The sequence below is a fragment of the Monodelphis domestica genome, chromosome 1 (assembly GCF_027887165.1).
Source record: "Monodelphis domestica isolate mMonDom1 chromosome 1, mMonDom1.pri, whole genome shotgun sequence".
Classification (NCBI taxonomy): domain Eukaryota; kingdom Metazoa; phylum Chordata; class Mammalia; order Didelphimorphia; family Didelphidae; genus Monodelphis; species Monodelphis domestica.
Window position 1 is genome coordinate 392,529,925 of NC_077227.1, and position 12,168 is coordinate 392,542,092.

At 48.0% G+C, this 12,168-nt stretch overlaps 1 pseudogene; it reads right to left on the reverse strand.

Annotated features, from left to right (window-relative positions):
• Window positions 1–10,495: 10,495 nt before the first annotated feature.
• Window positions 10,496–11,802, reverse strand: LOC100618913 (ribosome biogenesis protein NSA2 homolog; annotated as a pseudogene).
• Window positions 11,803–12,168: the final 366 nt, after the last annotated feature.

The following is a 12,168-nucleotide window of genomic DNA, read 5'->3' on the forward strand; positions in this document are numbered from 1 at the left end:
CTAAATGGACCCTAACATATGGGGGCTCGTCCCGAGGGAGTCCAGGAACCACAGACGGAGAGCAGGAGACCTACGCCGAGCAGGTAAGCCTCTGGGACTCCTATTGGCTTTTTTTGAAACCAAAACTGCGGGGTTCTGGGCTTGAGTGTGTGAGTGAATGAGAGAGCGTGGCATACTTTATGGCTGGAGGGAAACCCCGTGAAACGCATACAGGCAAAGGGTGGCACTTTGTGCTCCAGGTCGGGGTTTATACGACACACCTGTCCTAAGCGTCACGGGTCCATCCCGTTCCGGGGTGAGGGCTTGCCCGCGACTCGGTTGAACTCCAGACCTGTTTCTGAGTGTGGACTTGGCGGTACCGCGGTTCTGTCTCCCCAGCAGGGGCCCAGCCAGGAAACCGAGGAAGCGAATGCCATCCCATTCACCCCTCCCGCTACCCCCTTCCCCAATGCTTCCTGCTTGGCCTGGGACGACTCGGGAAGTTGCGTCTTCTGGGTGGGGCCTGCCGAGACCACCGCTCCTGCCGAGACCACCGTTCCTGCCGAGACCACCGTTCCTGTCGAGACCACCATTCCTGTCGAGCTTGGAACAGCCACCGCATCTACCATTGCAACCTACGGCACCCCCATACCCGAACCTTCCACCCGAACCAGACCACGGAGGGACATGAACCCCCACAGGCTGGTCACTTGGACCTTAATGTGCTTATATGTGATGCTGACTCAGCGCCGGCCAGGCCTGGTCAGGTGAACCACCACCCGTACCAGGTGGGTCACCCTTGCCACCATCACCATGCCACTGGCCCCGACCTTTACAATCAAGGTGTGCAGATTATTCCCCTTCGGAATCAACGGGCACAAGGGCCCCCCATGTACCCAGTGGGGCGCCGGCGGGCCATTTTACGTATGCCCTAGTTACAACCTGGAAAAGCCTTATTGCAATTCCCCTGGCCAGTTTTACTGTCATCGCTGGGGCTGCGAAACTGCAGTAGCGGGCAGTACCTCCTGGGCCCCACCAGAACAGGACCCCTTTATCAGACTTGCCTGTCACCCCTCACCCCACCAGTGTACCCACCTCAACTTTACGGTCCTCCAACCGACGTCCGGGACCTGGTTGCATGGACGAACTTGGGGCATCAGGAAACATGCAAAGTGGGGAAAAGACATTGGGACCACCTTCAGGATTATAAAAAGACCGGTCACCACCTCTCACAGCATAGGGCCACTGCAGAGTCAGCCCTGGCAACCAAGGCCCAAGATTAGGCTTAGGAAAACAACACCTGCCCCCCCGGAACGAAGGGACCTACCCACCCCCACCCCGACCTGCAGGGTAGTCACGTGGTTTCAATATGCCAGCTCCTCGTGCACGGGGACCGCTATGGCCGTCATCAAAAACCTTACGGGGCATTACATCCAGCCCTATGCAGGATCCTCGCCGGAGTCAAGCCAAAGGCTCCTCAAGATACTGGCCGAATGGCTGCTCAACGCACCCCCCTCCTCATATGGGACACCCCTATCCCCCCACCGAACCCCCCCACTAAGCCCCCCTTCATATGGGACCCCTGGGACCCCTATCCCCTCACCGACCCCCCCTTCATCTGGGACCCCTATCCCCCCACCGACCTTTCCCCCCCCCCCCCCCCCCCGAGGTCCACCGCCACGGATACTGGGTCCCTACCTCCTCTGCTCCTCGCGGCGATCCCCTTCCTTGTCATAACCAGGACCTGGTTTCCGATCATCCTGATACTTCCCTTACCCCTCACCCGCGCGGCTGGCAATTTGAACCCCAGACTGGACCCGTACCTCAATTTACTCGATGGTACCTTCCTAGCCCTGAATAACACCCGGCCAAATCTCACTTCCTCCTGCTGGCTGTGCCTTACCCCATCCTCATACCTCTCGGGGTATGGCCAAAACCTGGCCCCCTCCAACCTAACCATACTCGACCCAAAAAGCTCCAATTGAGATTCTAATTGCAATTGGATGGATACCACCGTCGGGGTAACTGTGGAAGTGGAGGGAAGAGGACTCTGTGTGGGCCAATCCAACCCCACTGACCAGGGGACCTACACCTCCCTCTGTGCCACCAACATGGCTTTAGGTTCTTTACCTGCCAACTCATTTCTCCGACCCCCCAACGGTACGCGATGGGTATGTTATTATTCCGGACTACAACAATGTGTCTCCGTCGCATACCTGAGCACGAGCCAGGATTTCTGCATAGCTGTCGTCATTATCCCTAGAGTCATTTACCACCCAGAAGACGAGATCCCCGGGGCTCTGGAACATGCAACCCACCGCCAGAAAAGGGGAGCCGTAGGCCTGGCAGTAGCGGCTATCTTAGGGGCAACAGGAGCAGCCACAGGAATAGGGGCCCTCGTCTACCAACAAGCTGGGTTACAACCCGTCCTGACCTCAATGGATAGCGACATTAAGCTTCTTGAGGACTCCATTAAGTTTCTGGAACAGTCACACAGCTCCCTAGCCGAAGTAGTGCTGCAGAATAGACGGGGACTGGACCTCCTCTTCCTTAAGGAAGGAGGCCTCTGTGCCGCATTAGGGGAAGAATGCTGTTTTTATGTCAATCACTCTGGAGTGATTCGTAGTAACTTAGCCACCATCAGGAAGAACCTTGAAAAGAGGCAGAGAGATAGAGAGTCTAAACCGTGGGCTACACTATCTTCCCTTAGATGGTTCGAGTTCTCCCCATGGCTAACCAGCCTCATTGTCATGATCGGGGGCATCTTACTCGTCGTCCTACTCCTACTTATTGGGGGCCCACCCCTAGTCACCCTGATACTCAACCGTACCACTACTCCTAACGCAGGCACTGCCCAAAGGTTCACAGGCCCAACCACCCCAGCCATGGTAATCACCCAACAACCACGGGACCCGGGGACTCCAAGCCGCTGAAAAAAAAAAAGTGTGGAATGAAAGGGAACTAGGCCAACGAACCCGGGGCAGATAAGCACCCTTCCTAGGCCAACGAACCCTGTGTGATAACCACATTGACCCTCGGTAAGCTCCAAGGGTATATAAGCCTGCCTTAAAGTTTGCTGGGGGGGGAACCCCCTTTGGGCTCCTCCCCACGCGTGTGAAGTGAGTTACAATAAACCACCTCTCTGTGCTGATTGCAGTCTGTTCTGTTCCTTTGGCCCCTAAACGGACCCTAACAATACCTAGCATTTATATAGTGTAGGGAGGCTCCCTGCAATATGGCAGCTTTAGGTTTGGAAAGAGTTCTCATTTGGCTGTGACACCTGTCCACCATAGTTCATGGGGTTTTCTTGGCAAAGCTACTGGAATGGCTTGCCATTTCTTTCTCCATCTCATTGTACAGTTGAAGAAACCGAGCTTCTGAGGGCACCAGAAGCTCCAAGAGGCAGAAAAGAGGAGGAAGGGGGCTGCAGGCACAGGAGACAGCCTGGGCAAAGTAGAGGACATGAGAAGCAGGGGGAAGGCCATTCTGGCTGGATCACAGGTTCTGGGAAAGGGAGATACTTACCAGCTAAGGAGAGCCTGCAGTACATAGTTAACAGAAAAGGAAAAAAACAAGAATTTAGATAGGCCTTGTGCTAAGCACTTTACACATATTGTCTATCTCATTAGATCCTCCCAACAATCCTGGGGGGAGGGGCTGTTATTATCCACACTTTATGGTTGAGGAAACTGAGATAGAGGTTAGAGGACTAGGCCAGGGTGACCTAGCTAGTACTAGAAGGGTTTCCTGACTGTAGACCCTGAGCTCTTATCCACTTTAAAGAAATCCTTCCTTATTCAAGAGAAGTCCCAGTGACCAAGAATTCTTAAAAAGAGCCCATGATTCAATTATCTTTGGGACTAGAGTGAAACCAACCTCCCTTTCCTTTCTTTCTTTCTCTCTTTCTTTCCCTTCTTGCTTCCTTCGCACACTCCCCCCACCCCCAAGAGTGGAGGGAGGGCTGGGCGGGGCGGACGAACTAATAAGGAGCTGGGGAAGGGGGCGGGGCCGGGAGCGGCAAGTGGCCCCGCCCCAACCCGAGCGGAGACTTCGCTAGCGTCTATGAGAGCCGGGAGTGGACGTGAAATGCCGTCTCCAGACTTCTGTTCTGATAATATTGTCCTTTTTTTTTTTTTCATTCGGCCTCTGCCCGACACTGATAGGCGAGTCGTTCGAGTTCGGAATTCAAATGCACTTACGCCCAGCGGCCCATCCTCTTGTTCAAGTTCCACCTGTTATAGCCCACCTTGTGACCATGCAGCCCCTGACGGATAGAAGCCCAAGGCGGAGTCGGTCCACGAGATCCGTCGCTTCGCCCTGGACAGTCTCGACGGTCGGGTCCACTGTGAGCAGCTTTTCCTACGTGTGGCCGGAGTGTTCCCGGCTCTGCAGTCCCGAGTGGTCTTACAGGCGTACTACCGCGGTGAGGCGGGGCGGTGAAGGGAGGTGAGGGAGGTGAGGGAGCTTTGGTGGCGGCGTGGGGTCCGTGGTCCTAGGTGGCCGGAGCCATGCGGGCCGGGGTGCTGCGGCCCAGGCGGAACTGCCAGGGCCAGGTCCCCAGCCGCTCCTTACCCAGGGTGGTTGCCCCTGAGCCGAACCGTCCCACCCCCAAGGGATTTGTAACCACAGCACCGGAAGTTCAGGTGTGACAGGGTGAGCTGCGCAGCGCTCCACACAAGTGCAGTACAAATGTTAGCTACCATTACTGTAGCCTTGGCTTGAGCCTGCGGCCTTCGGCTGTGCCCGCCTCCCTTTAGAAGTGATGCCTTGATGCTTGCCAGGCCTTGGGGCCTTTTTCAGTCTCCCGGCCCGCTGCTGTGGGTAGTTTTGGGAAGGCTCAGACAGCTGTTCCTTGCTGTTGTACTCTGCTGGGGCCATTTTCGGACCCATTTTCTCTGAACAAACTTGGAACGACATCTTAATTCAACAAACTGGCTGGCATCCTGCGCTTGCCCACAATATTGTCTGGATAGACAGGGGGATAACAGGCCCACCTGGGGGAGATGCTTGGGAGATAATTAGGCCCTTCCCTGGAGGTGGGAGGAGAATCAGGTGCTTGAAATCAAACACCTGCTAAAGCTCCAGCTTTCCCGACAGAGGCCGTCCTGCCCTAAAGGAGCTTAGAGTCTCATGGAGGAGCCTAGGCCAGGAAGCTATGTGGAGGGAAGGCCCTAGAATCCAGAGGGCTTGGGGCAGGCTTCCTGGAGAAGATAGGCCCTCAGGTGTGCCTTGAGGAACCCAGGAAACTGTCAGTAGTCAGAATGCAGGAGGGAGAACCTTCCAGGCCTGCAGGATAGAGGGAAATAGCCAGGAGAGATGAGAATTGAAGAGCCAGGAGTGGGTTGAGACTAGAAAGGCCAGGTGGGGTGAGGTTATAAAGGGCTTTGGTGGGAGTCTTTGGGACTTATGGAGTAGGGTGGGGGAAGGGAAGGGGACAACCTGAGCCCATGTGCACTTGTCCTATGAGCCTGCACTGGTGGTGGTAGTGTCCAAGGAAAGAAGGAGCCTCACTGGAGAGATGTTGCTAAGGTGACATCTGGCTGGCCTGGCGATTGGGGTTCCCCTGTTCTGTGCAGCACTCTGGGGAGAGAAGACTGAATACCTCCTACCCCCAAGGGATCCTAATGGAGTGGGGAGGGGGTTTTGTTCAGTCAGAGGGTCAGACTCTTGGTGACCTCATGAGCCATACAAAGCCCCCAAAACTGTTCCTGGTGTTTTCTTCCAAAAAGATTTTGGACTGGTTTTGCCATTTCCTTCTCCAGTGGATTAAGGCAAACAGGTTCTGTACTCTGCCCAGCCACATAGCTGGTGAGTGTGTGAGGCCAGATTTGAACTCAGCTCAGCCCTCTATGCACTTAGCCACCTGGTTGTCTCCCATTGTTGGGGATATGAATAAGTATATCCATTAATAGAATCACCCTAATTTTAGATGTATGTAATGTAACATACCATAATAAAACATAAATGTTGATGACTGAGAAGGCAGTCTTTGAAAGGCCTTGAAAGTAAGAGGGAAGGTAGGAGGGGCAGAGTTCAGGGGGGACAGATGATAAGTTCTGCTTTGGACATCCAGTTCAAGATGTCTGAATGGCAATTGGAGATGGGAAAATAGAGATCAGCAGAGATATTGGGGCAGGATAGGTAGCATCCTCAGCATAAAGATAGTAACTAAATTCATGGGAGCTGAGGGCCTGGGACAGATCCCTGAGGGATGCTCCTATTATTAAAGGGCCTGATAATATTTTTTAAACCCTGACCTTCCATCTTAGAATCAGTACTGTGTATTGGTTTTAAGGCAGAAGGGCAGTAAGGGCTAGGTAATGGGGGTTAAGTGACTTGCCCAGGATCACCCAGCTAGGAAGTGTTTGAGGCCATATTTTGTCTCTAGGCCTGCCCTCAATCCTGAGCTGAAAGGGGCTGATCAGACAGGTAGGAGGAGACTCAGGAAGTGCCATTGGATTTGGCAATTGAGAGATGATTAGTAACTTGGGGTGGCCATTTTGGTGGAATGACAAGAGTGGAAGCCAGATTGTAAGGGGGTTAAGAGAGTAAGAGGGTACCAGTTATAAGTAAGAGTAAGTAGAGGCACCAGTTATAAGATTATGGAGAAAATGTCACTTGAGGAGTTTTTTTTAGGAGTTTTGATCTCATGAGACAGCTAGTGGGTACAGTATTAGCCAAGAAGATGTGAGTTCAAATTTGGCCTCAGATACCTACTAGCTGCTCTGTCCTGGGAAAGTCACTTAACAGTTTCTCTTGAGGTCTGGGACTGTCTGGCCTCTTTGTGTCCCCATCGCTCCTGTTTGGTGCCCCCTCCAGGCATGTAATACCATTATATATACACACCATTCCATTTTGGGTTTTCTTGGCAAGGATACTGGAGCGATTTGCCATTCCCACTTCAGCTAGTGTCTGAGCCCAGAGCTTAGGCAAGTCTACCTGGCAGGCGTTTCTCATGTGTATCTACAAGTCCTCCTTTCTCCAGGGTTATCTCAATAAACTGGCCCTGAAGGTCCTAGCTTATTGCTTATTTGACATCCAAGCCTAGACCAGCAGCAGGCAAAGTTCTCTCCCCCTCAGTGGACTCTTTACAGCCTTCTTCCCTGCCTTTTCATGGTGGTTTTGGCCCTGTTCAGGTGGCACTGATCTTTGAGGTGGTCCCTCTCCAAAATCCATCTGGTCCAGTGTATACCTGAATAGGAATATCCTCTATAATACCCTGGAGCTGAGAATAAATGAATCATTGTTTTCTGTGCCAAGCACTGGGGATACGACTAGAAAAATAGAGGCAAAGCCTGTTCTTCAGAAGCTCTCACTCCGATCAGAAAGGAAAGTTCAGCTTACAAGGCAATGGGGGAACTGGGAAGAGGCAGCAGGGGAGGGATGGGGTGTTGGGGTGCTTATTGGATTGGACCAACTACCACCCGGGAAACCTTTTCTTTCCCCAGCCCTCAATTTAGTGATTCCATGACTGGGATCAGCCACCGCCCACTAGGATCCTGACCTAGTATGTCAGGGCCCATTTTGGCAAGAGTTGCCTCTCCTGAAGAGGATCCTACCCATCTCTCAAAGCCCCATTGCCCAGTTCCCACAGGACACAGGACTATCCCCTGGACTGGCTCCAGAATGCCACCTGCTTTTCAGTTTCATCTAATTAAATTATCTCCTACAGGGTATACAGTGGCAATAATCCTGCACTGAAGAAGTCTGGGGGCAGCCAGGTGACTGACTTACTGAACCCCCTCTTTGTCTCAGTTTCTTCATCTGTAAAGCCAGAGAAGGAAATGCCAGATTACTCCAATATTTTTGTCAAGAAGTTCAAGGCAAGTTGATCACCTTGATGCTTGTGAGGCAGGAGTGATGAATTTTTCCATGATAGACAGCTACGCAAGAACACCATCTTTGATTTGTGCTATGTGGGTGACTGAGATTAATGGGTTGTTCACTTGGAAATAATACAGAACTACCAAGTAATCATAAAACCCACTCTTTAATCAGGAATAAGAGATAGGTTCAATATTTTGGCCACCACACAGTCATGAGCTAAATACCACACAGAGCCAAAGGCTCTGGGACTCTGAGAACCACAACCTTGGGAGAAGATGCCATCTCCAAAGAAAAAAGGAATCTGGGAGTCCTGATATTTTCTGGATAATTGGGCATGGGAAACCTATAGAAACTAATTACAAACAGGTTTGTAAACCTCTTTGCAACCTTCCCCAAGGGGTTCTCAAATAGTGGTCAATTGCAACAAATCAAAGGCAAGGGTCAAACTAAGAAACTGGGCTTCTAAGAGGAAAACTTTCATCTAATAGAGAAGCCTTCAAAACAAAAATGTGCTTAACATTCAACCCAAAATAGGGGTCCTTGGCACTGGGGTTTCTCAAAGGTAAGGGTAAACTGAGTCATCCAAAAATCCAGGGTACATAACAGTGCAGACATGGAGGAGAAAAGGCAATGCATAATTTGGCCCCTGGTTATAGTGTGAATAGATAGCTTCATTAATTTGAATCAGAAAATAGGAAAGTTAAGCAAATATTATCACTGACTTATATTTCATATTTAGATGAAGATGGGGACCTGATTGCTTTTTCCAGTGATATTGAGCTGGACCTGGCCTTTTGCCACCTTAAAAAAGATATCTTGAGGATTCATGTTAAAAGGTGAGAATGGGCTGGAAATCAGGACTCTCATTTCTTAGAAGCAGCTCACAGTGCAGACTGGACTTGGAATGGGGGGCAGTTCTTGTAACACTGACCTAAGGGTGCTTGGGAGAAAAGCTCTTTTTCACCCTTTTTCAAGCTCTCTAGAAGTGGGAGTAATTATTACCTGGAAGAGACCTTTGAGGATAGCTGCACTGAGGTGGAATCCTGTGTACAAAAATAGAACCCAGGGCTTTGATTCCTTTGAAGGAATTGAGTCAGGTGCTATTTATGATTACAAAGACAGCAGCTGCTGCTTTGGGAATTTGTTTTGCCTGCTCTATTTTTCTTCCTTCAGTCCTTTTTAATTGAAAATGTAGCCTGTTCCTGTTTCATTCCTTTTGGCTCTTCTTTTTTCTACTTTGGGCTTGGTCAGAAGCAAGTATTCCTGGGTCAGGCATAGATGGGTCTCCCAGACATTTAAGTCCTGGAATTATGTGTAAGGTCTTAAAATTTCAGAAGTTGCATTAATGGTGCCTTTTTGGCTCTTGTTGCTTTAAACCAAAGACAGCTGTTTTGGGACCATCTTTGTTGATGAGGCTCCCTCAGGTGTTGATTAATAAAGCCAGTTGCCAAGCCTTAGTTCATTAAGGCCCAGACCCTGCCCCCCCTGGTCTTCCTGAGGTTTTGCTCTCTTGGAAAATGGAGGTGTGGGAGGAGGCGTTTCTGTTGGTAAAATAGCCCTGCTGTCATCAGTGAATTCTAGGGTTAGTACTATAAGAATGACACACAGGTAGAGGTATTGAGAGGGTGTGAGTGAGAGGTGAGTAGTTGGCATCTTTGACAACTTCAGTGATTTTTGCATATTTAAGTAAAACAAATCCACACATTGGCTAGAAATATTTATTTCATTCTTCAGTTTATGGTCCATCGCCTCTCTGTCAAGAAGTTGGTAATTTCCTTTTTCACTGGTCCTTGGGAGTCATGATTGGTCATTACATATTATTAAGTATTTCTTGAATTTTGTTGTAGTCACTATATAAACTGTTTTGAGTCTGCTACATTTTTTCTGCATCAATTCATATAAGCCTCCCCATATTTCTTTGAAAATATCCTTTTGGTCATCTCTTATAGCACAAAAGCCTTCCATTTCATTCATATGCCATAATTTGTTCAGCCATTCTCCAATTAATGAGTATCCCCTTCTTGTCCAGGCCACAGAAATTATGGGGTTGCTAGAGGCCAGAGAAGGTTGAATGATTTGCTAGTCAAGGAAATAAGGACTACTAGTATGGCCTCAATCAAGGAAGAATAGCATAATAGAGAAGCCTGATTGGGGTAAGGGAGAAATGTGAACTCAGATGTTCCTGATTACAAGTCAGGCATTATTCTTCTTGTACCTAGTTCCTTGAAGGCAGAGGCTGTTCCTTTTTTTTTTTTTTGGTCTTTTATCTCTGGTGCCTGGCATGTAGTAGATATTTCATAAATCCTTGCTGAAGTAATGAATGAATGAATTACTCAACGGCAAGAGGAAAAGGTTCAGAACTAAGGTTATCAAAATCAAAATTATTCAGCGAGGTGGTACAGTGGCTAGAGTGCCAGTCCGGAGTGTGGAGGACTTGGGATCGAATCTTACCTCAGATGCTTCCTAGCTGGGCATGTCATTTAACCCCCATGGCCTAGCCCTTATCACTCATCTTTCTTAGAATTAATATTAAGACACAAGGTAAGGGTTTTTGTTCATCGAGATTTAAAACAAAAGCAATAAAGCAAAAATAGCCTGGTCATAGCCTGGGACATTAATAAGAAAACACCTGTTTCTTCTGTGATAAAATCTCCACTAAGTAGGTAAATACTGGCCAGTTTGCCGTAATATTTGGGTACAGGGACTGGGAAATGAGAGACACATACCAAGAGATTAATAAAAGGATTTGGAACAATTGTGTGCTAGGTTTAGAGGGAATGGATTTGTAGTCACCTTAAGCAGTTAGTAGGGTTTGTTTTTTTTTCTGAGAGCATTTTACTATATTCAGCAGTAGTCAGTTTTACAAGCTTTTTTTTTTTAATTACCATTCCAAAATGCAAAAAAGTCACATAAAAAATAGAAAAGAATAGAAAAGTGTCTCATCTTCTTTTTTCTAGAAATTGTGCTCAATTATCAATAAAAGTATTTAAACTTCAAATTAACTACCAATCAAAAAATCTAATCTGTAGAACTGGGTCTTTTTAATAGCCAATATACAATATAATAAATAGAATTTACTTAATAGAAGAGTAGACCTCATTTATAATCAGGATTGGTGGAATATTATGTTCTTTGACTGTTCTCCATAGTAACAGACCTATTGTGTTTTTCTTGATATACTGTAGTCTTTAATAATTAGCAAAAATGTAGAACTCCATTCGATCAGTCAATCAAACAAGCAGGACAGCATTTATGCCTCCATCATTTTCTGGATTGTTGGTAACCTGTGCGTAGTTTCCCCAGATAACTTTGCCTCCTTGTGTCACAAGGCCCAGCTCACTCACATTCATCTCAATGACAGTACCTTTGGTAATGACACCCAAAGTTGTATATAGTGCGGATGAGGGATTCTTCTTCACGCCAAGTATGGGTAGGCAAAAAGTGACCAAGTTCAGGGTGAGTTACATGAGCCTTTTTAAAGTTCAAACCTATTGGTCTAAGAAATCTTTCATATTTTGGTGGCTTTTGAGTAAAGCCATCCCTAACAAAGCAGACTTTAGGAGCCATTCTCTTCCAAGTCTTCTTCTTCCTCTTTCCTGTACAAATAACCTTTACTGCTACTTTTTCTCCTTCCCATTTACCAGCTTTCTCTTTTCATTTTTGTATAATCATGTTGGAAAGGACTTTGGCTCGGGATTGTCCCTCTCTGTCCAGAAGATATGCAGGTACTGCTCCTTGGGGAGTTTTTTCATCATTCTTTTGCTTGATATTTCTCTTTTCATGCATCTTGATAGTCTTTTTCATTTGAATCTTCTCAGCATGATGTTGTTTATGGTAAAGATTGGCCTTTAGACCCATCATTTTCTTTGCTTTCTTTGAATGTTCATGAGCCTCACAGCTTTCCTTCCTTCTCTTTTTCTCATGGTAATCCAAGCAGTAGCCATACTGCTTTCGGTATAACTGTATTCGTTCTGTGGCATGACGACAGCTGCGTGTTAGTCAAGGGGCCGCTGAAATTGCTCCCCAAATTAAGACCCTATAACGATAGTAAACGAATTCCCACGAGCCGGAAAAGAAAAGCAATTAGTAGGGTTTTGCAACCTTTTTTCCCTGCCCAGCTGAGAAATCAGACCCTGAAAGTGACTGCAATGTTTTAGTTACTCTGTGTAATGTTTTCCTGCTTCTGCTCATTTTATTTCATATCAGTTCAAGTAGGTCTTTCCAGTTCTTATTAAAATTGAGCAATTCACTGAGGTATCACCTCACACCTAGCAGATTGGCTAACATAACAGCAAAGGAAAGTAATGAATGCTGGAGGGGATGTGGCAAAGTAGGGACATTAATTCATTGCTGGTGGAGTTG